At 43.2% G+C, this 26,635-nt stretch overlaps 1 pseudogene; it reads left to right on the top strand.

Moving 5' to 3' along the window:
* Positions 1-2,175: 2,175 nt before the first annotated feature.
* Positions 2,176-14,632, top strand: LOC124016415 (annotated as a pseudogene).
* The last annotated feature ends 12,003 nt before the right edge of the window (positions 14,633-26,635 follow it).

The raw sequence follows: 26,635 nt of genomic DNA, 5'->3' as shown, positions 1-26,635 counted from the left end.
TGATTCTCCACTCACTTCCTCACATCCCTGATTCTCCACTCACTTCCCCACATCCCTGCTTCCCCGCTCACTTCCTCACATCCCTGCTTCCCCGCTCACTTCCTCACATCCCTGCTTCCCTCACATCCCTGCTTCCCCACATCCCTGCTTCATCGCTCACTTCCTCACATCCCTGCTTCACTGCTCACTTCCTCACATCCCTGCTTCACCGCTCACTTCCTCACATCCCTGCTTCCTCACATCCCTGCTTCCTCACATCCCTGCTTCATCGCTCACTTCCTCACATCCCTGCTTCATCTCTCACTTCCTCACATTCCTGCTTCACTGCTCACTTCCTCACATCCCTGCTTCACCGCTCACTTCCTCACATCCCTGCTTCACCACTCACTTCCTCACATCCCTGCTTCATCGCTCACTTCCTCACATCCCTGCTTCATCGCTCACTTCCTCACATCCCTGCTTCACCACTCACTTCCTCACATCCCTGCTTCATCACTCACTTCCTCACATTCCTGCTTCACTGCTCACTTCCTCACATCCCTGCTTCACCGCTCACTTCCTCACATCCCTGCTTCACCGCTCACTTCCTCACATTCCTGCTTCACTGCTCACTTCCTCACATCCCTGCTTCTCCACTCACTTCCTCACATCCCTGCTTCACCGCTCACTTCCTCACATTCCTGCTTCACTGCTCACTTCCTCACATCCCTGCTTCCTCACATCCCTACTTCCTCACATCCCTGCTTCCTCACATCCCTGCTTCATCGCTCACTTCCTCACATCCCTGCTTCATCGCTCACTTCCTCACATTCCTGCTTCACTGCTCACTTCCTCACATCCCTGCTTCACTGCTCACTTCCTCACATTCCTGCTTCACTGCTCACTTCCTCACATTCCTGCTTCATCGCTCACTTCCTCACATTCCTGCTTCACCGCTCACTTCCTCACATCCCTGCTTCCTCACATCCCTGCTTCCCACATCCCTGCTTCTCCGCTCACTTCCTCACATCCCTGCTTCATCTTCACTTCCTCACATCCCTGCTTCATCCCTGCTCTCCACTCCTCACATCCCTGCTTCACCGCTCACTTCCTCACATCCCTGCTTCACTGCTCACTTCCTCACATCCCTGCTTCATCGCTCACTTCCTCACATCCCTGCTTCTCCACTCACTTCCTCACATCCCTGCTTCCTCACATCCCTGCTTCCTCACATCCCTGCTTCATCGCTCACTTCCTCACATCCCTGCTTCACCTCTCACTTCCTCACATCCCTGCTTCACTGCTCACTTCCTCACATCCCTGCTTCCCCGCTCACTTCCTCACATCCCTGCTTCTCCGCTCACTTCCTCACATCCCTGCTTTCATCCCTGCTCACTTCCCTCACATCCCTGCTTCACATCCCGCTCACATCCCTCCTCCTCACATCCCTGCTTCACTGCTCACTTCCTCACATCCCTGCTTCACCGCTCACTTCCTCACATCCCACTGCTCACTTCCTCACATCCCTGCTTCATCGCTCACTTCCTCACATCCCTGCTTCACCGCTCACTCACATCCCTCCTCACATCCCTGCTTCCTCACATCCCTGCTTCACCGCTCACTTCCTCACATCCCTGCTTCTCCACTCACTTCCTCACATCCCTGCTTCATCGCTCACTTCCTCACATCCCTGCTTCACCGCTCACTTCCTCACATCCCTGCTTCCCCATTCACTCACTCGCTCGCACGCACGCACACACACACACACACACACACACACACACACACACACACACACACACACACACACACACACACACACACACACACACACACACACACTCTATTATGGTGGTCATAGTGGGAGTTAGCCCAGTGGATCATACAACCCCTGTTTCAACCTCTTCCTCAGTAGCACACACACAAACAACCACTCATCTGATCACACACACACACACACACACACACACACACACACACACACACACACACACACACACACACACACACACACACACACACACACACAGAGAGACCTCCCCTTTGACACAGATTCACACACACAAGCCCTTTATCTCCCTAACCCCTGTTAGATCCTCCATACAGCTCTGATCAGAATACTGCTGAGCCCCTCCAATGATCACAGGACCCTTTGACAGAGAGAGACCGAGGATGTAGGGTACATGTTCATGCAATATGCATGGTGCGGTAGGAGTGTGGGATGCTAAAATGCTGCATAGCTAAATCTCACCGCATACTGAACTATTAGAAAAAAAGGTGCAATCTAGACCCTAAAATGGTTCTTTGGCTGTCCCCATAGGAGAACCCTTTGAATAACCTTTTTTGGTTCCAGGTAGAAACCCTTTTGGTTCCAGGTAGAACTATTTTGGGTTCCATGTAGAACCCTCTGTGTACATGGAAGATTATGTGTTTAGATCAGTATGTAATAAGATTTAATTGAACTACAGCATTCATCCAGGCTTTTGAAAAATGTGTCTAAAGAGTTTGGGAATCCCTGAAAAGAGTGATCTCTGATGCTAGATACTGTTCCTTCTATTTGAAAAACATTGTTCTGCTCTTGCACAGCCTTCACATTACTTCAGATAGTCTGACATCACAAGGGAAGGATCAAGGATCCTACAAAGCCCTACACATCTCCTCCTCCTCTCCTCCTGTCTCCTCTCCTCACTTCTCCTCTGCTATTCAAGACAGCCAAGCCTTCAAGTGTGACACTCACACTCTGACAGATGATTAGAGGACCCAGACCTCTGCCACTAAATGGCCCTCCTCGGGCTAAGGAGCAGTAAACAGACACACACACACACACACACACACACACACACACACACACACACACACACACACACACACACACACACACACACACACACACACACACACACACACACACACACACACACACACACACACACGCATGCACATACACACACACGCATGCACACACACACACACGCATGCACACACACACACACGCACGTACATACAATCTTAGAAAAAGGGTTCCAAAAGGGTTTCTGTGGCTGTCTCAACAGGAGAACCCTTTTGGGTTCCATGTAGAACCCTCTGTGGAAAGGCGTTTTCCTGGAACCCAAAAATATGATCCTATGGGGACAGCCGAAGAACCCTTTTGGAACCCTTTTTCTATGAGTGTACACTAACATCTGAGCCCTCACCAGGGCCCTCAGGCCTGTGTAGACTGAAGGGGAATTAGAGGAGACAGTATTAGCGTTAGCCTGTGATGTGGTTGAGTCATCTTCAGAGCTCAGCACCCGTAGGGACAGAGACCATGCATATGAATGGCATCGTTTGCATCCGCATGGCACCCTATTATCCTATAGTGCACTACTTTTGACCAGAACCCCATGGACCCTGGTCAAAAGTAGTGCACTATGCCTGGAATAGGGTGCCATTTGGGACACAGGCCCGTTTAAGACTACTTTTGGTCGTTACTATACATGGGTACTATTGGGAAGGCATAACCTTGCTGAACCAGGGCTGTTGTAAATGCCAGTGGGGAAAAACTGGATGTACTGTGACAACGTTTTCCTGACGTTCTGGTCAGGTTGTTGACTGGTTATAAAAGGATGTTTTTTACACCCTTTTATTGTTGCAAACAGTAAATAAATGTCTACGTGGTTGTAATCTGGTTAGCTAATGACGTCTTCTCAGCCAGAAAAACAGTTTACAACCATGTCACATGGTAAATCTTGTCCACTGTGTTACGTAGCAGTATCAATGTATATAGAACTATCAATAGAACTAGATATCTCTATGCAGTAGTTATATCTCTAACAGTAGTTATAACTCTAACAGTAGTTTTATCTCTATACAGTAGTTATATCTCTGTACAGTAGTTATATCTCTATACAGTAGTTATATCTCTGTACAGTAGTTATATCTCTATGCAGTAGTTATATCTCTATCTGTAAAGTAGTTATATCTCTGTACAGTAGTTATATCTCTATACAGTAGTTATATCTCTATGCAGTAGTTATATCTCTATACAGTAGTTATATCTCTATGCAGAAGTTATATCTCTGTAAAGTAGTTATATCTCTGTACAGTAGTTATATCTCTATACAGTAGTTATATCTCTATCTCTGTACAGTAGTTATATCTCTATGCAGTAGTTATATCTCTGTAAAGTAGTTATATCTCTGTACAGTAGTTATATCTATACAGTAGTTATATCTCTATGCAGTAGTTATATCTCTATGCAGTAGTTATATCTCTATGCAGAAGTTATATCTCTGTAAAGTAGTTATATCTCAGTAGTTATATCTCTATGCAGTAGTTATATCTCTATGCAGTAGTTATATCTCTATGCAGTAGTTATATCTCTATACAGTAGTTATATCTCTGTACAGTAGTTATATCTCTATGCAGTAGTTATATCTCTATTCAGTAGTTATATCTCTATACAGTAGTTATATCTCTATGCAGTAGTTATATCTCTATGCAGTAGTTATTTCTCTATGCAGTAGTTATATCTCTATGCAGTAGTTATATCTCTATGCAGTAGTTATATCTCTATGCAGTAGTTATATCTCTATACAGTAGTTATATCTCTGTACAGTAGTTATATCTCTATACAGGAGTTATATCTCTGTAAAGTAGTTATATCTCTGTACAGTAGTTATATCTCTATGCAGTAGTTATATCTCTGTAAAGTAGTTATATCTCTGTACAGTAGTTATATCTCTATACAGTAGTTATATCTCTATGCAGTAGTTATATCTCTATGCAGAAGTTATATCTCTGTAAAGTAGTTATATCTCTGTACAGTAGTTATATCTCTATACAGGAGTTATATCTCTGTAAAGTAGTTATATTTCTGTACAGTAGTTATATCTCTATGCAGTAGTTATATCTCTGTAAAGTAGTTATATCTCTGTACAGTAGTTATATCTCTATACAGTAGTTATATCTCTATGCAGTAGTTATATCTCTATGCAGTAGTTATATCTCTATGCAGAAGTTATATCTCTGTAAAGTAGTTATATCTCTGTACAGTAGTTATATCTCTATGCAGTAGTTATATCTCTATGCAGTAGTTATATCTCTATGCAGTAGTTATATCTCTATGCAGTAGTTATATCTCTATACAGTAGTTATATCTCTGTACAGTAGTTATATCTCTATGCAGTAGTCAGTAGTTATATCTCTATACAGTAGTTATATCTCTATACAGTAGTTATATCTATGCAGTAGTTATATCTCATGCAGTAGTTATATCTCTATACAGTAGTTATATCTCTGTACAGTAGTTATATCTCTATGCAGTAAGTTATATCTCTGTACAGTAGTTGTATCTCTGTACAGTAGTTATATCTCTATGAGGTAGTTATATCTCTATGCAGAAGTTATATCTCTGTAAAGTAGTTATATCTCTGTACAGTAGTTATATCTCTATACAGGAGTTATATCTCTGTAAAGTAGTTATATCTCTGTACAGTAGTTATATCTCTATGCAGTAGTTATATCTCTGTAAAGTAGTTATATCTCTGTACAGTAGTTATATCTCTATACAGTAGTTATATCTCTATGCAGTAGTTATATCTCTATGCAGTAGTTATATCTCTATGCAGAAGTTATATCTCTGTAAAGTAGTTATATCTCTGTACAGTAGTTATATCTCTATGCAGTAGTTATATCTCTGTAAAGTAGTTATACAGTAGTTATATCTCTATGCAGTAGTTATATCTCTATCTCAGTAGTTATATCTCTATACAGTAGTTATATCTCTATGCAGTAGTTATTTCTCTATGCAGTAGTTATATCTCTATGCAGTAGTTATATCTCTATGCAGTAAGTTATATCTCTGTACAGTAGTTGTATCTCTGTACAGTAGTTATATCTCTAACAGTAGTTATATCTCTATGCAGTAGTTATATCTCTATGCAGTAGTTATATCTCTGTACAGTAGTTATATCTCTAACAGTAGTTATATCTCTGTACAGTAGTTATATCTCTATGCAGTAGTTATATCTCTATGCAGAAGTTATCTCTGTACAGTAGTTGTATCTCTGTACAGTAGTTGTATCTCTGTGCAGTAGTTGTATCTCTGTACAGTAGTTGTATCTCTGTACAGTAGTTATATATCTATACAGTAGTTATATCTCTATGCAGTAGTTATATCTCTATGCAGAAGTTATCTCTGTAAAGTAGTTATATCTCTGTACAGTAGTTATATCTCTATACAGTAGTTATATCTCTATGAGGTAGTTATATCTCTATGCAGAAGTTATATCTCTGTAAAGTAGTTATATCTCTGTACAGTAGTTATATTTCTATGCAGTAGTTATATCTCTGTACAGTAGTTATATCTCTGTAAAGTAGTTATATCTCTGTAAAGTAGTTATATCTCTGTACAGTAGTTATATCTCTGTAAAGTAGTTATATCTCTGTACAGTAGTTATATCTCTATACAGTAGTTATATCTCTATACAGTAGTTATATCTCTAACAGTAGTTATATCTCTATGCAGAAGTTATATCTATATACAGTAGTTATATCTCTATGCAGAAGTTATATCTATATACAGGAGTTATATCTCTGTACAGTAGTTATATCTCTATACCGTAGTTATATCTCTATACAGTAGTTATATCTCTATAGAGTAGTTATATCTCTAACAGTAGTTATATTTCTAACAGTAGTTATATCTATATACAGTAGTTATATCTCTAACAGTAGTTAAATCTCTATACAGTAGTTATATCTCTAACAGTAGTTATATCTCTATGCAGTAGTTATATCTCTATGCAGAAGTTATATCTCTGTACAGTAGTTATATCTCTGTACAGTAGTTATATCTCTAACAGTAGTTATATCTCTATGCAGTAGTTATATCTCTATGCAGAAGTTATATCTCTGTACAGTAGTTATATCTCTATACAGTAGTTATATCTCTAACAGTAGTTATATCTCCATACAGTAGTTATATCTCTATACAGTAGTTATATCTCTATACAGGAGTTATATCTCTAAAACAGTACCCACCTCCTCTCCACACTAAACCAGTACCCACCTCCCCACCACACTAAACCAGTACCCACCTCTTCTCCACACTAAACCAGTACCCACCTCTCCACACTAAACCAGTACCCACCTCCTCTCCACACTAAACCAGTACCCACCTCCTCTCCACACTAAACCAGTACCCACCTCCTCTCCACCCTAAACCAGTACCCACCTCCTCTCCACACTATACCAGGGTCCTGCCCTGCTGTTTCCTCCACTGAACATTGATTATTCAGCAACCATAACAATGTAATGTACAGTCGGCGGGTTTCTTCTCCAGAGGAACGTAACAGAATGGAATACTTCCAGTTGTTGTACTGTTAATACTTTATGACCACATAGGTTACTGTGGCTGGCTGAAACTAGACATAAATAATGCCATATACAAGAACTGAGTATACTGTGAACAAATACAGGATACCGTTCTTATGTAGTGGGTTTGGATTTGCTCGTAGCTGTTTCAGTGTTTTACACTAACCTCTCTGCCTTTCTCTCTGTCTGTCTGTCCATCCGTCCGTCTGTTCGTCTGTCTGTAGATTCTGATTGGAGAGGTGACAACGTTCTTTGTGAAAGCGGAGGGGGCTCAGGAGAAGACCATTGTGACGGCTGACTGCTGTTACTTCAACCCCTCCTCCGCAGGATAGTACGCTTTCTGGGTGAGCCGTGGCTATAGGTCCCACTGTACATTAGACCATATTAAACCTGGTGTATATTGGTCCTAATATATTGGGCATTGCTGCCTAACTACTGTCATTCAGCATAGAATGAAGGGTTTTTATCTCTCTCTGCCCTCTCGTCTGTCTCTCTATTTCTCCCTTCTCCTCTCCCTCTCTTCCTATCCCCTCTCTCTCCTCCCCCATCCTTTCCCCTCACCCTCCACCTCCTCCACCCCCATTCTCCTCCTCCACCTCCTCAGGCGTCTACTCCTTTGGCCTCTTCGCCACCACCATCTTTGCCAACGCAGGCCAGGTGGTGACAGGAAACCAGACCCCTCACTTCCTGTCTGCCTGCCGCCCCAACTACACAGTCTTGGGCTGCCAGTCCCCCATGCAGTACATCACAGAGCGCCGTGCCTGCACTGGGAACCCCTACCTGGTTGCGTCTGCACGCAAGTCCTTCCCCTCCAAGGACGCGGCCCTCAGCATCTACTCTGCTGTCTACACAGTGGTAGGAACTAGGGGGAAGTTAGAGGGGAAGGAATACAGTGTGACACCGGGAAGAATAGAGATATGTTTTCTGATATCAGTGTTTTGAAATGTGCATGTTTCTGTACATTTCTATGTGCTTAGTGGAGGTAGAGGGTATATCTAGAATGTATATCCCTGTGTGTGCATCTGTGGAGGTACTGTATATTTAGACTTTATAACTCTGTGTGTGCTTCTGTGGCGGTGCTGTATATCTAGACTCTATAGCTGTCTGCTTCTGTGCAGGCACTGTATATTTAGACTTTATATCTCCGTGTGTGCTTCTGTGGAGGCTATACTGTATATATTTAGACTTTATATCTCTGTGTATGCTTCTGTGGAGGTACTGTATATCTAGACTTTATTTATAGCTCTGTGTATGCTTCTGTGGAGGTACTGTATATCTAGACTTTATAGCTCTGTGTATGCTTCTGTGGAGTACTGTATCTAGACTTTATATCTACTGTATATCTTTATAGCTCTGTGTATGCTCTGTGTATATCTAGACTCTATAGCTGTCTGCTTCTGTGCTGTATATTTAGACTTTATATCTGTGTATGCTTCTGTGGAGGTACTGTATATCTAGACTTTATAGCTCTGTGTATGCTTCTGTGGAGGTACTGTATATCTAGACTTTATAGCTCTGTGTATGCTTCTGTGGAGGTACTGTATATCTAGACTTTATAGCTCTGTGTATGCTTCTGTGGAGGTACTGTATATCTAGACTTTAGCTCTGTGTATGCTTCTGTGGAGGTCTGACTTTATAGCTCTGTGTATGTTCTGTGGAGGTACTGTATATCTAGAATGTATAGCTCTGTGTGTGGTTCTGTGTACTGTATATCTAGAATGTATAGCTCTGTGTGTGCTTCTGTGGAGTTACTGTATATCTAGAATGTATAGCTCTGTGTGTGGTTCTGTGGAGGTACTGTATATCTAGAACGTATAGCTCTGCTTGCATCTTAACCTCCACCTCTGTGTGTGTGTGTTTGCAGAGGAGCTTTTAAATGAACTATTCCTTTCTGTGTGTGTTTCAGATGTACGTGACGCTGGTGTTCCGTACAAAGGGCACCCGGCTGACCAAGCCCACCCTGTGTCTGACCCTCCTGTCCCTGGCTGTGCTGGTGGGGGTGGTGAGGGTCACGGAGTACAGGAACCATTGGGGTGACGTCCTGGCTGGATACCTGACCGGAGGGGCCATCGCTGCCTTCCTGGTGAGGGGACTGTGGAGTAGGGGGTAGGGAGGTGGTAGAAGTGGGTAACGTCCTGGTTGGATACCTGACCGGAGGGGCCATCGCTATCTTCCTGGTGAGGGGACTGGGGAGTAGGGGTGGGGAGGTGGTAGAAGATGGGGATGAGGGTAGGGGATGAGGGATAGATGGGGGTAGTTGTAGGGGTGGGGATGAGGGCTGGATGGGGATAGGGATGAGGGCTAGATGGGGTGGTGATGAGGGGTAGGGGTAGTGATGAGGGCTAGATGTGTAGATGTGGGGATTTTTATTTTACCTTTATTTAACTAGGCAAGTCAGTTAAGAACAAATTCTTATTTTCAATGACGGCCTAGGAACAGTGGGTTAACTGCCTGTTCAGGGGCAGAACGACAGATTTGAACCTTGTCAGCTCGGGGATTTGAACTTGCAACCTTCCGGTTACTAGTCCAACGCTCTAACCACTAGGCTACCCTGCCGACCTGAGGGCTAGATGGGGGTAGGGGTAGTGGTGGGGATGAGGGCTAGATGGGGGTAGGGGTAGTGGTGGGGATGAGGGCTAGATGGGGGTAGGGGTAGTGGTTGGGATGAGGGCTAGATAGGGGTAGTGGTGAGAGTAGAGGTGGGGATTTGTCCTAGATGGGGGTAGGGGTAGTGGTGGGAGTAGAGGTGGGGTTGAGGGCTAGATGGGGGTAGGGGTAGTGGTGGGAGTAGAGGTGGGGATGAAGCCTAGATGGGGCTAGGGGTAGTGGTGGGAGTAGAGGTGGGGTTGAGGGCTAGATGGGGGTAGGAGTAGTGGTGGGGATGAGGGCTAGATGGGGGTAGGAGTAGTGGTGGGAGTAGTGGTGGGGATGAGGGCTAGATGAGGGTAGGGGTAGTGGTGGGAGTAGTGGTGGGGATGAGGGCTAGATGGGGGTAGGAGTAGTGGTGGGAGTAGTGGTGGGGATGAGGGCTAGATGAGGGTAGGGGTAGTGGTGAGGATGAGGGCTAGATGGGGGTAGGGGTAGTGGTGTGAGTAGTGGTGGAGATGAGGGCTAGATGAGGGTAGGGGTAGTGGTGGGGATGAGGGCTAGATGGGGGTAGGGGTAGTGGTGGGAGTAGTGGTGGGGATGAGGGCTAGATGGGGGTAGGGGTAGTGGTGGGAGTAGAGGTGGGGATGAGGGCTAGATGGGGGTAGGAGTAGTGGTGGGAGTAGTGGTGGGGATGAGGGCTAGATGGGGGTAGGAGTAGTGGTGGGGATGAGGGCTAGATGGGGGTAGGGGTAGTGGTGGGAGTAGTGGTGGGGATGAGGGCTAGATGGGGGTAGGAGTAGTGGTGGGGATGAGGGCTAGATGGGGGTAGGGGTAGTGGTGGGAGTAGAGGTGGGGATGAGGGCTAGATGGGGGTAGGAGTAGTGGTGGGAGTAGAGGTGGGGTTGAGGGCTTGATGGGGGTAGGAGTAGTGGTGGGGATGAGGGCTAGATGAGGGTAGGGGTAGTGGTGGGGATGAGGGCTAGATGGGGGTAGGAGTAGTGGTGGGGATGAGGGCTAGATGGGGGTAGGGGTAGTGGTGGGAGTAGAGGTGGGGATGAGGGCTAGATGGGGGTAGGAGTAGTGGTGGGAGTAGAGGTGGGGTTGAGGGCTTGATGGGGGTAGGAGTAGTGGTGGGGATGAGGGCTAGATGAGGGTAGGGGTAGTGGTGGGGATGAGGGCTAGATGGGGGTAGGGGTAGTGGTGGGAGTAGTGGTGGGGATGAGGGCTAGATGGGGGTAGGAGTAGAGGTGGGGTTGAGGGCTTGATGGGGGTAGGGGTGGGGATGGGGACATTACCCATTCAGTTTCAAGTTAGAGCTGCAATGTTTCAATTTACATCACTTTAAATAACTTGTCTTCAGTAGCACATTTTTACAGTCTCAGCTCTCTCTCTCTCTCTCTCTCTCTCTCTCTCTCTCTCTCTCTCTCTCTCTCTCTCTCTCTCTCTCTCTCTCTCTCTCTCTCCTACTCTCTTTCCTTCTCTCCCTACCCTGTCTCTCTCCATCTATCGCTCTCATTATCTCTCTGTGTCTCTCTTTCCATCCATCCTTTCAATCTCCACCTCTCTCTACCAGGTGACATGTGTGATCAACAACTTCCAGCAGACGGCATCAGCCCTGCCCCCGCTGCCCCCAGCGCCCTCAGCCCCCCCACGGCATGCTACTGTCCACTCTACCTCGCGTGGAGAGTCCACTTGAAAAGTTAAGTTGCCCTCAGGTAAGGGCTGGGAGGTCACAGGGGATAGTGTTCTCATAAAATGAGCCATCCTCACATCTCTTGTAAATATGAATGTGAATTCAATTAATTCATTTGTTCATATTCATTCTTACAAGAAGGGTATTTTTTATGGATCTCTTTAGTAGAGGTCGACCGATTAATCGGAATGGCCGATGAATTAGGGCAGATATCAAGTTTTCATAACAATCGGAAATCGGTATTTTTGGGCGCCTATTTTGCAGATTTTTTTTTTTACAGTGCCTTGCGAAAGTATTCGGCCCCCTTGAACTTTGCGACCTTTTGCCACATTTCAGGCTTCAAACATAAAGATATAAAACTGTATTTTTTTGTGAAGAATCAACAACAAGTGGGACACAATCATGAAGTGGAACGACATTTATTGGATAAAACCAACACAGCTCATCACCCTGAACACACCATCCCCACTGTCAAACATGGTGGTGGCAGCATCATGGTTTGGGCCTGCTTTTCTTCAGCAGGGACAGGAAGATGGTTAAAATTGATGGGAAGATGGATGGAGCCAAATACAGGACCGTTCTGGAAGAAAACCTGATGGAGTCTGCAAAAGACCTGAGACTGGGACGGAGATTTGTCTTCCAACAAGACAATTATCCAAAACATAAAGCAAAATCTACAATGGAATGGTTCAAAAATAAACATATCCAGGTGTTAGAATGGCCAAGTCAAAGTCCAGACCTGAATCCAATCGAGAATCTGTGGAAAGAACTGAAAACTGCTGTTCACAAATGCTCTCCATCCAACCTCACTGAGCTCGAGCTGTTTTGCAAGGAGGAATGGGAAAGAATTTCAGTCTCTCAATGTGCAAAACTGATAGAGACATACCCCAAGCGACTTACAGCTGTAATCGAAGCAAAAGGTGGCGCTACAAAGTATTAACTTAAGGGGGCTGAATAATTTTGCACGCCCAATTTTTCAGTTTTTGATTTGTTAAAAAAGTTTGAAATATCCAATAAATGTCGTTCCACTTCATGATTGTGTCCTACTTGTTGTTGATTCTTCACAAAAAAATACAGTTTTATATCTTTATGTTTGAAGCCTGAAATGTGGCAAAAGGTCGCAAAGTTCAAGGGGGCCGAATACTTTCGCAAGATACTGTATATATATATTTTTTATACCTTTATTTAACTAGGCAAGTCAGTTAAGAACACATTCTTATTTTCAATGACGGCCTAGGAATGGTGGGTTAACTGCCTTGTTCATGGGCAGAACAGATTTCCACCTTGTCAGCGCGGGGATCCAATCTTGCAATCTTACAGTTAACTAGTCCAACGCTCTAAGCACCTGCCTCTCATTGCACTCCAAGAGGAGCCTGCCTGTTACGCGAATGCAGTAGAAGCCAAGGTAAGTTGCTAGCTAGCATTAAACTTATCTTATAAAAAACAATCAATCATTCATAATCACTAGTTAACTACACATGGTTGATGATATTACTAGTTTATCTAGCGTGTCCTGTGTTGCATATAATCGATGCAACGCTGGGGGATGATATAACAAAAACGCATTTGCGAAAAAAGCACAATCATTGGGACGACTGTACCTAACCATAAACACCAATGCCTTTCTTAAAATTAATACATAGAAGTATATATTTTTAAACCTGCATATTTAGCTAAAAGAAATCCAGGTTAGCAGGCAATATTAACCTGGTGAAATTGTGTCATTTCTCTGGTGTTCATTGCTCGCAGAGTTAGGGTATTTGCAACAGTTTGGGCAGCTCATTGCGAACTAATTTGCCAGAATATTACGTAATTATGACATAACATTGAAGGTTGTGCAATGAAACAGGAATATTTAGATTTAGGGATGCCACCCATTAGATAAAATACCGAACGGTTCCGTATTTCACTGAAATAATAAACGTTTTGTTTTTGAAATTATAGTTTCCGGATTCTACCATATTAATGACCAAAGGCTCGTATTTCTGTGTGTTATGTTATAATTAAGTCTATAGCGTTTCAAACGTCACTTGCTCTGAGACTTGGAGTAGTTGTTCCGCTTGCTCGGCATGGGTAACGCTGCATCGAGTGTGGCTGTTGTCGATGTGTTCCTGGTTCGAGCCCAGGTAGGGGTGAGAAGAGGGACGGAAGCTATACTGTTACACTGGCAATACTATAGTGCCTATAAGAACATCCAATTGCCAAAGGTATATGAAATAAATTACATTTTAAAAATACTATATTAACTACAACCTAAACCCTCTTACCTTGGAATATTGAAGTCTCATGTTAAAAGGAACCACCAACTTTCATATGTTCTCATGTTCTGAGCAAGGAACTCAAACGTTAGCTTTTTTACATGGCACATATGGCACTTTTACTTCTCCAACACTTTGTTTTTGCATTATTTAAACCAAATTGTACATGTTTCATTATTTATTTGGGGCTAAATACATTTGTATTGATGTATTATATTAAGTTAAAATAAGTGTTCATTCAGTATTGTTGTAATTGTCATTATTACAAATACAGGTAAAAAATCGGACGATTAATCGGTATCGCTTTTTTGGTCCTACAATTATCGGTATCGGCGCTGAAAAATCATAATCGGTCGACCTCTACTCTTTAGTTTATTGGTTTGGTTGCTACATGTGTTCTCTCGCCTGGTTAACCCCCACATCCCTAATTATTAACCTGGATAAAACAAGTTTAAATAGATTATACTGTTCAGTAATAATATCCTCCCCTTTCCAGCTTTATGAAACCCGATCTGTCTAAACCTTGTCCCCTCCCAACACAGACCTCTACCTCTTTAAATCTCAGTCACCCTGTACTTCTAATTCTTTAACACATTCTTATCCTTCTTGCCTCCTAACCTTGTTCTCTCCTTCTCTCTCCTCCCCCAGGTTCCAAGACTACCGTACACTGAGATCACATGACCATCAGCCATACCTGTGCCCCGTCCCTCCCGATGTGCTCCTCCCCTCGCGGCGCTTCATCTCCAGCCAAGTCTAGACCTGCCCTCCATCTCTGAGCACCACGCCCCCTGCCCCGCCCACCCTGAGGGGCCCCCTCTCCGACGCTCGTTCTCCACCCAGGTCTAGAACATGGAACCTAGAACCTAAATCACCCAGATCCAACCTCAAAACAACCTTACCTGGGAGGGACTACCTGGACTTGTCCAATAAGAAAGGCTTGTTTTCGTTTTCCGCTGCAAACATTATGCTACGGTGTGCAGTAATGAATATGACCCTGAAGTAGGTAGACCTTTACCCTAACCATTAATACATGGTCAAATATCTTGTCATCCTTGTATGGTTAGGGTTGGGGGTAAGGGGAATCTGATCCTAGATCTGTGGTTAGCCTCCATCACCAAGGAGACGACCCAGGCCACGGCCATGGTAACCGGCTAAGTCCTCTGCGGCTAAACGGATTTGATTGGATATGGCGTCCTTTAACCTCTGTCTGCCTCGACCTTGTTCATCAAATGTTGTTTTTCTGCCTTCGACTCTTTTGATTTTTTTCCAAGATGATCCAGTGGTGAACAAATACAAGCTCACCAAAGCCAAGACTACTAAGAGCTGTGGAAGCAATTACAGTACCTTTCCTTCGCCACAGTTCTATTGTTTTGTCTCCACTTCTCCCGTTGGGTCTCCTCTTTTTCTTCTTCTTCTACTCTACTTTCATGTACAGACAGAGAAGTCTTCTTCTACTCTACTTTCATGTACAGACAGAGAAGTCTTCTACTCTACTTTCATGTACAGACAGAGAAGTCTTCTACTCTACTTTCATGTACAGACAGAGAAGTCTTCTTCTACCCTACTTTCATGTACAGACAGAGAACACTAAACAGTGGTTGAACGACACAGAAAGAGGGGCACGGTGCATAAAAATAAACAAAACACAATGGAAAGATGAGATCAATGTACAGTACCGGTCAAAAGTTTGGACACACCTACTCATTAAAAGGTTTTTCTTTATTTTTACTATTTTCTACATTGTAGAATAATAGTGAATTCATCACAACTATAAAATAACACATATGGAATCATGTAACCAAACAAGTTTTAAACAAATCAAAAAATATTTTATATTTGAGATTCTTCAAAGTAGCCACCATTTACCTTGATGACAGCTTTGCACACTCTTGGCATTCTCTCAACCAGCTTCACCTGGAATGCTTTTCCAACAGTCCCACACACACTGAACACTTGTTGGCTGCTTTTTCCTTCACTCTGCGATCCAACTCGTCCCAAACCATCTAAATTGGGTTGAGGTGAGGTGAGTGTGGAGGCCAGGTCATCTGATGCAGCCCTACATCACTCTCCTTCTTGGTCAAATAGGCATTACACAGCCTGGAGGTTTGTTGGGTCATTGTCCTGTTGAAAATCAGCAATGGCGTATCGCTGCAGAATGCTGTGGTAGCCATGCTGGTTAAGTGTGCCTTGAATTGTAAGTAAATCACTGACAGTGTCACCAGAAAAGCATCCCCACACCATCTCCTCCATGCTTCACGGTGGGAACCACACATGCAGAGATCATCCGTTCACCTACTCTGCATTTCACAAAGACATGGCGTTTGGAACTAAAAATCTCACATTTGGACTCATCAGACCAAAGGACAGATTTCCACCGGTCTAATGTCCATTGCTCATATTTCTTGGCCCAAGCAAGTCTCTTCTTCTTATTGGTGTCCTTTAGTAGGGGTTTTCTTTGCAGCAATTCAACCATGATGGCCTGATTCATGCAGTCTCCTCTGAACAGTTGATGTTGAGATGTGTCTGTTACTTGAACTCTGTGAAGCATTTATTTGGGCTGAAATTTCTGAGGCTGGTAACTCTAATGAACTTATCCTCTGCAGCAGAGGTAACTCTGGTCTTCCTTTCCTGTGGCGGTCCTCATGAGAGCAAGTTTCATCACATCGCTTGATGGTTTCAGCGACTGGACTTGAAGAAACTTTCAAAGTTCTCAGAATTATCCGTATTGACTGACCTTCATGTCTTAAAGTAATGATGGACTGTCGTTTCTCTTTTCTTATTTGATCTGTTCTTGCTATAATATGGACTTGGTCTTTTACCAAATAGGGCTATCTTCTCTATACCACCCTAACTTGTCACAACACAACTGATTCGCCTCAAATGCATTAAGAAGGAAAGAAATTCCACAAATGAACTTTTAACAAGGCACACCTGTTAATTGAAATGCATTCCAGGTGACTACCTCATGAAGTTGGCTGAGAGAATGTCAAAAGTGTGCAAAGCTGTCATCAAGGCAAAGGGTGGCTACTTTGAATAATCTCAAATATATAATATATTTTAATTGCTTTAAAACTTTTCTGGTCACTACATGATTCCATTTGTGTTATTTCATAGTTTTGATGTCTTCACTATTATTCTACAATGTAGAAAATAGTACAAATAAAGGAAAACCCTTGAATGAGTAGGTGTGTCCAGACTTTTGACTGGTACTGTATGTCCTCAGTGACTAAACGATGGAATCAAAGGAGCTGTTTGTAAAACTCAGGAAAAATAACCAGGACAAAGGAATAAGAACAGTTAAGAAGATGTTTTAAATATTTGTATGTGATGAAAGAGGATGCACTTTTGCAAATGATGGTGATGGCGCAGTTTAACTACCAGAGGCTTATATGCTTATATATGATTAAGTATATGTTGTGTATTTTGTGTTTTGGGGGATATTTAGTTTAGTTAAATACTAGTCTCTCCTCTGCTGTAGCTTCACACTATAGTAATGTGATGTTGTTTTCCCTCATCTGACATGGAGTAACATTCAACTGGATATACTGTAACAACATGTGATTACATTACTGTTATTATACAGGTGGATGCAAATGTTACAAAACAAACATTAATAGCTCAAACAACCTCAAGACTTTAAATACCTCAGCACAATGCAACAGCCCAGTTACTAACACCCAATAACTTTCCTACTGGAATATACATTTGATATATTTCTTTAAATATACATTCATTATCACTACTGAAGTGGACTGGCTACCTGTCATTCATTATCACTACTGAAGTGAACTGGCTATCTGTCATTCATTATCACTCAGTGGACTGGCGCACCTGTCATTCATTATCACTACTGAAGTGGACTGGCTATCTGTCATTCATTATCACTACTGAAGTGAACTGGCTACCTGTCATTCATTATCACTATTGAAGTGGACTGGCTACCTGTCTGAAGTGGACTGGCTACCTTCATTCATTATCACTACTGAAGTGGACTGGCTATCTGTCATTCATTATCACTACTGAAGTGGTCATTCATTATCACTACTGAAGTGAACTGGCTATCTGTCATTCATTTATCACTACTGAAGTGGGATCACTACTCAAAGGTTGGCTGGGCTACCTGTCATTCAATATCACTACTGAAGTGGACTGGCTATCTGTCATTCATTATCACTACTGAAGTGAACTGGCTACCTGTCATTCATTATCACTGTTCTATTGAAGTGGACTTACCTGTCATTCATTATCCTGTCATTCAATATCACTACTGGAAGTGGACTGGCTACCTGTCATTCATGATCACTACTGAAGTGGACTGGCTACCTGTCATTCATTATCACTACTGAAGTGGACTGGCTACCTGTCGCTCATTATCACTACTGAAGTGGACTGGCTACCTGTCATTCATTATCACTACTGAAGTGGACTGGCTACCTGTCATTCATTATCACTACTGAAGTGGACTGGCTACCTGTCATTCATTATCACTACTGAAGTGACTGGGACTTTTGTTGTTTGTTTACCTGTTGATATATTTCTATCGTTTTTATATTTATGAAGTCTATCCGAATGAAATGTTGCTGCGAGGTCAGTGTGGTTCTCTTTCACTTAGCATGGCAGTTTTGCAAACTGCTATCCGTTTACACAGACCATGCCCTCTTCCTCCTGCTCACCTCTTCCTCTTCCTCCCCATTGTCATCACTTTCCCCTTTCATACTGAGATCTTTCCTCCTTCTCTTTAAATAGCTTGAAATGCAACTATCGATCTGTTGTAACAAAAGTGAAATGGAACCATGTTCAGTTGGGAGTCCAGGCTTCTCTTCAACCCCGTCTTTGTCAGGTCATCATCTGTACTGTGCCTCCTCATCCCTATTCACCACTCTATCTAGATCCCTCGTTCATTCTCTCTTTCACCTGTAACCCCATTCTGTCTCCAGTCAAGTTAGAACACTGGAACAAGAGTGTATCGGTATATGGGTTTCTCGTTGTGTTTGATTATGTTATACGGTATGTTATATCAGTCATGCTAACAAGAGTAGCAAACATCCTGAAACTGTCTGTTAAGAGCAAGAGTAGCAAACATCTAACTTTAGCTGGATTGTAGCATAAAGAGAGAGAGAGAGAGATGAAGTGACATTCTATAACAGACACATTGTTAACACACAGGCTGTACAGTCAGTGATCAAATATTAACTCAACTTGGGTGACTGACTGTGTGTGTGTGTGTGTGTGTGTGTGTGTGTGCGTGTGCAAGTGTGTGCATGTGTGTGTGTGTGTGTGTGTGTGTGTGTGTGTGTGTGCGTGTGCGTGTGCGTGTGTGTGTGTGTGTGTGTGTGTGAGCTAGAGAGGAAAACACAACATCCTAACTGTTAATGTGGTGATCCAAACTTTTTTTTGTGTTCCCTGGCTGTCATATACTCCTACCAGAACTATGCAGTCATCATAACTTAGTGGTTCTTCAGGCACTCTGAGGACTCGTTGAGAACCCTTACAAAGCGTCATTCATTATCCGTGAAGACGGTGTCCATCATAATGTTGTATTCATATTAGGATGTATCCTCTATTTTTGTATAGATTTGTCAGAAAAATAAATGCCTTTGTTATACCAAGGTTGACAAGCTCGTTATTTTCACCGTCGCTGTTGGAAGCTCTGGTTGGAAGGAAACGTATTCTTCTCACTAATTACATGTTTATATGATTAAGCCCTGAAGGCATCGTTTCTTTAAGGATTCCACTCGAACTCGTGGAGATTCCTAGTAGAATTCAGCAAAATGAAATGTAAGGACACTGAGAAAAGCAATCCAGTACGGTGCAATGTTTCACCAAGTGTTCATATTTGTGAACAAGTGAACATATTTCTCCCTGAATGAGAAGTGTATCTGCAGTACAAACAACAACAGGCGAACTCCCCGCCAATATTTTGGTAAATAGCTGAGGGATGTGACTGGAGAAATTAACTCACTCTCAAATACCAATTCAAACGGTTAGTTTTAAGCATGTTTTTAGGCTATTCACTGTTTGTTAACAATTGCATCTTCTTCTTCTTTTTTTACAAATAAAGGAGACTAAAACAAGCTCATATTTGTGCTTCTGCTGGGGTTTGAAATGTAACTAAGCTTGTGAGGCATTTATAAGTTATATTCTTCAAGAATCAATGGGTGTATATTCTTATTTTAAAAGTCCAGAAATGGATGTAGCAGTTTGGCCCTTTAAAGAAATAAAGGCGCCGTTTCTCTTCAAATAAAACATGTGAGCGAATGTTGCTGTTTATTTTGGACAAATTGGTTCCAAACAAATCATTCGAAATCATGGAACGGTCAATCTCAAACTGTGAGAGTGTTCTGTTGCCACATGGTGGCGACATTTACCTCACTTGTAATTTATTGAGAGGAAAATGCACGTCACAGTTTGATTTAAAAGCTGATTTGGGTTATTAATCATTCCTTTCGATGAATTTAGACTCAATTTGGAAATGTGATATTTGACAAAATGCTGAGAATGTGTGTTTGGAACAGCTGGCTGATATTATGTACAGCATTTTTCAAATAAATGAATTGATAAGCTACAATAATTATTTAAAATATGCAGACAGATGCAAGCTGGCATATCTACACACATCTTCTCTCTCTTTCACACACACACACACACACACACACACACACACACACACACACACACACACACACACACACACACACACACACACACACACACACACACACACACACACACACACACACACACACACACACACACACACACACACTGAGAACTCCCAGCACTCTCTCATAGCCCCATCATCTTCTCCGGAAATTGCCTCTCAAGCACAGTCGGCGCCCCATTAGAAAAGAGGAGTGCCATGCTGTAACCTTTTTAAAAAGACATTAGTGATGCACCTGCTTCTCTCTCTCCTACACACACTGTCTCCCTCTCGCTCCTACACACTCACGTACACACACTGTCTCCCTCTCTCTCCTACACACACTCACGTACACACACTGTCTCCCTCTCGCTCCTACACACTCACGTACACACTCTGTCTCCCTCTCGCTCCTACACACTCACGTACACACACTGTCTCCCTCTCTCTCCTACACACACTCACGTACACACACTGTCTCCCTCTCTCTCCTACACACACTCACGTACACACACTGTCTCCCTCTCTCTCCTACACACACTCACGTACACACATGGTCTCCCTCTCTCTCCTACACACACTCACGTACACACACTGTCTCCCTCTCTCTCCTACACACACTCACATACACACACTGTCTCCCTCTCGCTCCTACACACACTCACGTACACACTGTCTCCTCTCGCTCCTACACACACTCACGTACACACACTGTCTCCCTCTCGCTCCTACACACACTCACGTACACACACTGTCTCCCTCTCTCTCCTACACACACTCACGTACACACACTGTCTCCCTCTCGCTCCTACACACTCTCACATACACACACACACTCCTATCTCCTCTTTCCCTCTCCCCCCTCTATCCCTTTCTCTCTCGCTACTCCTATCTACAGTAAGGGGGGAAAAGTATTTGATCCCCTGCTGATTTTGTACATTTACCTACTGACAAAGAAATGATCAGTCTATAATTTTAATTTGAACAGTGAGAACCAGAATAACAACAACAAAAATCCAGAGAAACGCATGTTAAAAATATTATAAATTGATTTGCATTTTAATGAGGGAAACAAGTATTTGACCCCTCTGCAAAATATGACTTAGTACTTGGTGGCAAAACCTTGTTGGCAATCACAGAGGTCAGACGTTTCACAGAGGTCAGGCGTTTCATATAGTTGGCCACCAGATTTGCACACATCTCAGGAAGGATTTTGTCCCACTCCTCTTTGCAGATCTTCTCCAAGTCATTAAGGTTTCGAGGCTGACGTTTGGCAACTCTCTCCACATATTTTCTATGGGATTAAGGTCTGCAGACTGGCTAGGCCATTGTGGTCAAATGTAGTGCACTGTGTAGGGAATAGGGTGCCATTTGGAAGGCAGTCATAGTTATCGGGTTGGCAAAGAAAAGCAGACGTGTCTACTCATCTAGCCGTTTTATAAATGAGAGAGTGTGTGTGTGTGTGAGTGTGTTCCGACTCCTGGTGCTATGGTAATGTCTCCTCCCTGACACACTCTGTATGCCTGGCACAATGCCTATGACCCTGGAGTCACAGTCTGTCTGGAGTCTGGGCCCCACACACACACACACACACACACACACACACACACACACACACACACACACACACACACACACACACACACACACACACACACACACACACACACACACACACACACACACACTTGACACTGTATACTATCTGGACCACCATGCAGCCAGGACCATTAGTATTCCTCTGTGTGTGTGTGTGTGTGTGTGTGTGTAATGTGTGTGTGTGTGTGTGTGTGTGTGTGTGTGTGTGTGTGTGTGTGTGTGTGTGTGTGTGTGTGTGTGTGTGTGTGTTGATCAAGTCCAAATGCAAACCACCGAACCCCAGAATACAAGAGAGTCTACTATCTGTCGTAGTAAATTACAAATATTGGTCTTTGCCTTGCTGCAGTCGCCTGATTACCAAATAGTCTGCCTCGGACGATTATGGAGCCATTAACCGTGTGTGTGTGAGAGGCAGGCAGAGAGAGCACAAGTTGGACACGCTCTGGGCCAAGGTAAGTGGCACAGCTACCATTCCCCTTGGCAACCTAGTACAATGGTCATTATATGGAGTTGTACAGTAACTTCAAACCGACTGTCGTTTAGCCTCTACGCACGTTGTTGTTGGACATCATTTGACTTTCCTCACTCTTGTTCAGTGGAAATAAGCTTGAAGAAGAAGTCCACTGAGCCTTTTGGTTTCATGCATTTTCTACAGGAGCGTGTGAGCTAGGGGTGATGGAGGGCGTGCTCTTTCTTCTGGATGGGCGTCGGAGAAGTGAGAGGTTGCAGTTCTGAATCAGCCGGGAGATGACATGAGCGTTGGTTCATCCCATTGGTTCATCCTAGAGCTTTCGGATTAGTGCTATTTGGGATCCTTGGAACGTCCCTTCCGCCTAAACCATGCAAACCGCGAAAGATAAATTAATTGGGGGGCGTTTCTCGCTTATATATTTTTTTTATGAAAACATGGTTACTCTATGTGGTACGGACTCGAGATATCCGATCTGGGACAACGATGGAAGTGCGATGGACGGGTGAGATTATCACTTATTATTATGAGCTATTAAGCCTGTCATCTCGTGCCGGGTGTTGCGACATTTAGGCTACAATTCACCAGTGGCTTAGTATCGAGTTTTATTTATATTTTTTTGGTAGGCTATTCTAAACAAAATCTATACTGAACAAAAATATAAACGCAACATGCAACAATTTCAACGATTTTACTGAGATACAGTTCATATAAGGAAATCAGTCAATTTAAATACATTCATTAGGCCCTAATTCATGGTTTCACATGACTGGGCAGAGGTGCTGTAGAACCAGGCCCAGCCATTCAGAATGAGTTTTTCCCACAAAGGGGCATGATTACAGACAGAAATACTCCTCAATTTCATCAGCTGTCAGGGTGCCTGGTCTCAGATGATCATGCAGGTCAAGAAGCCAGATGTGGAGGTCCTGGGCTGGCGTGGTTACACGTGGCCTACGTTTGCGAGGCTGGTCGAGTGTACTGCCAATTTATCTAAACCGACGTTGGAGGCGACTTATGGTAGAGAAATTAACATTAAATTATTTGGCAACAGCTCTGGTGGACATTCCTACAGTCAGCATGTCAATTGCATGCTCCCTCAAAATGTAGACATCTGTGGCATTGTGTTGTGTGACAAAACTGCACATTTAAGAGTGGCCGAGTATTGTCCCCAGCACAAGGTGCACCTGTGTAATGATCATGCTGTTTAATCAGTTTCTTGATAAGCCACACCTGTCAGATGGGTGGATTATCTTTTACTTCAGCTCATGAAACATGGGGACCAACACTTTACATGTTACGTTTCTATTTTTGTTCAGTATAGATGAATAACACATTGTTTATTGATGGAAGGAAGCAGGAATTTGTTGATGAATAGACAGGTCCCATTAAAAATAAACATGCACTGTCAAAACTGTCAACAATATCACAGAATATTATTCTACGGTGTTTTATTGGTTAGGTATTTTGTTGTTCTTGGAATGTTATTTAATTTCTTTATTTTAGGAAGAATTCAAAGGGAAATCAGCAGTTGCTACATCAATTTATTTTACTTATAAAGTAATATGTACCAATTGATTCTTGAAGAATATAACCTAACCTATAAATAAATGCCTCATGAGCGTAGTTCAACTGTCGTACCTCATCAGAACCCAAAACATGATTAAAACTATCATTTTGATATCTTGCATGGTCAGTCCTTGCATCCAAAGCTATGTCAGTGAATTTGAGAGTGGTTGCATTTCTCCAGACCCATCCCCTCAGCGTTTCTACTGCTGATGGCTGCTTTAAGGTCTGTTACTTGAGGGGGAAATGAACAGTGTGCAGTATAAGGCTGAAAGAATCAGTTCACTGCTATTCTGAGTAGCTTTACTATGTTCCACTTAGAGGAACTGGATGTACCGGATGTACAGTATCGACAAACAAAGAAACCCTGATACACAATCATCTCACGTGAGACGACAAAACAGGTGCTGCTATTAACAATGGTCAGAAGGTGTCTTTATGGAATAGTCATTACTGTGTATTTAGCCTTCAGTATACTTAGGTGATCCCTCTTCTACAAAATACCATCTTTCTTTGTCACTAAGTGACGCCAAAAACTATGAGGAACAAAATACAATACATTTGCTACAGATTGATCACGTTGTCAATGGATCCCTAAAGTTCGAGAATAGTGACTCTGACTCCAGCATTAGTGGCTATAGGGGCCTGGAGGAGAGCTGATGCTGTAGACAAACAGCAGCAACATATTGACAGCAGTGCTTTTGTTCCAACAGTAATGTAGAGGAGGAATGTCCTCCTTTAATGATGAGCTTGCTGTTCTCATAGCCTACCAGTAAACACCCTCTCTGCTAGTGTCTACCACATGAGAGAGAGAGAGAGTGGAAGAGAGGAGAGAGAGAAAGCTGTAAGCCAGGTAATGAGGGATATAGTGTCAGAATACTTGACGTGTCGGACTTGTTTTGGCACTTCCTGTCAATGACGATGAGAGGGAAGTAGACAGACAGGAAGAAGGTTGGTGCGAGTTTTGACAGAGTGGGACTCTCTCTCATTTCCTCTATTCAAGGTACAGGTTACACCATGTGATTGATGGGCTGGTAGAGAGAATATAATCAAGATATAAACCTGAAATTCAACAGTAGTGGTAGAAAGAGTGTGTGTTAGAGAGAGGAGTAAACTCAATGTCTGTAAACCAGCCCTGAGTTCTCCACAGGGAGCTGTCCATGGTGCTGATACATTCAATCTCTCCCTCTCCTCTTCTACTCCCAGCTGTTGATTGACATCCACTGTCTCTAATTAGAAAGTGAGAGTGTGGTTGAGTCATGCTGACTGCCTTATTCGCAATGGGACAGACAGAGAGAGGAGTTAGAGAGCAGGAGGGAGGGAGGCAGGAAGAGAGAAAAATAAAAGGGGAGAGAGGACGAGAGAGAGGGTGGGAGAGGCGAGAGAGAATGGGAGAGGACAGAGAGAGAATGGGAGAGGACGAGAGAGAATGAGACAGGCAGGCAGGCAGGGAGAGAGCTACAGTAGGTTAAAAGCTTGTTTGATACCAGTTCACTTCAGGCACCGATTTCTGTCTTTGTGTACAGTGCATGTTATTGTTTGTTTTCTAATCCAACACTTTTCTTACCCAGGCCACCATTTTCACAGATGTCTTCGACCCCCTCCTCCCTCCCATCTGTCATTCTACGAGTCAAGAATGAAGAAGAGGAGAGAATGAAAGAGGAGAAGACAGGATGGAGGGAGGATTTTTACCTGGTGCTCCCGTCTCGACCACGGGTATTCTTGGGTTGATAATACAGATGTCGATGTTATTGCTTGAGAATACGCGTAGCCGCAGTGGAAGCTATTGCATCGACAATTGACCTATAATCATTCCAACAAAAATACTCTTATTTTTATGGACGAGGTATATTCCCTTTCTATTTTTTTTTCTCGCTTTATTGAAAAGATGGTGTTGGAAAGACAGGACAGATAGTGTTGGAAAGACAGGACAGATAGTGTTGGAAAGACAGGACAGATAGTGTTGGAAAGACAGGACAGATAGGGGAAGGGTCCAAGGGCAGTGGGCTGGATTCAAACCCACGCCGTCTCTGGCATGCATGCCATGTCAGCGGCTGCTGGACGACACAGGCCACTCACTTCCTATATACATTTTTCACCTATAGTATAGCGCCCAATCAACTCCTTGACAAGTGTGTAGGGATAAAGAGAAACCTTGTATTTTCACCTGTGCTGGTACATGACAACACTACCACCCCCCTGTGACCCCCCCCCCCCTCTCTCCCATCACTATTTATATAACCACATGCTACAACTGAGTGGGACTTTGACGTCTGCAGCGACAGCTAGAGACGGTAACACATGAAGACATGTTAAGGCTTTGCATCACGGTGGCTGACATAACATATCAGCACCAGATACTGTAGACTGATCTAGGACCAGCTTTCCCTCCCAAGGCTAAAACTATCCTTAGATCAGTGTCTAGGGACAACTTTAAGGACGACATTGTGGTGGCTGACATACCATATCAGCACCAGATACTGTAGACT

The sequence above is a fragment of the Oncorhynchus gorbuscha genome, linkage group LG26 (assembly GCF_021184085.1).
Source record: "Oncorhynchus gorbuscha isolate QuinsamMale2020 ecotype Even-year linkage group LG26, OgorEven_v1.0, whole genome shotgun sequence".
Classification (NCBI taxonomy): Eukaryota; Metazoa; Chordata; class Actinopteri; order Salmoniformes; family Salmonidae; genus Oncorhynchus; species Oncorhynchus gorbuscha.
The sequence above is the reverse complement of the archived record's forward strand: the minus strand, read 5'-3'. Positions and strand labels throughout refer to the sequence as shown.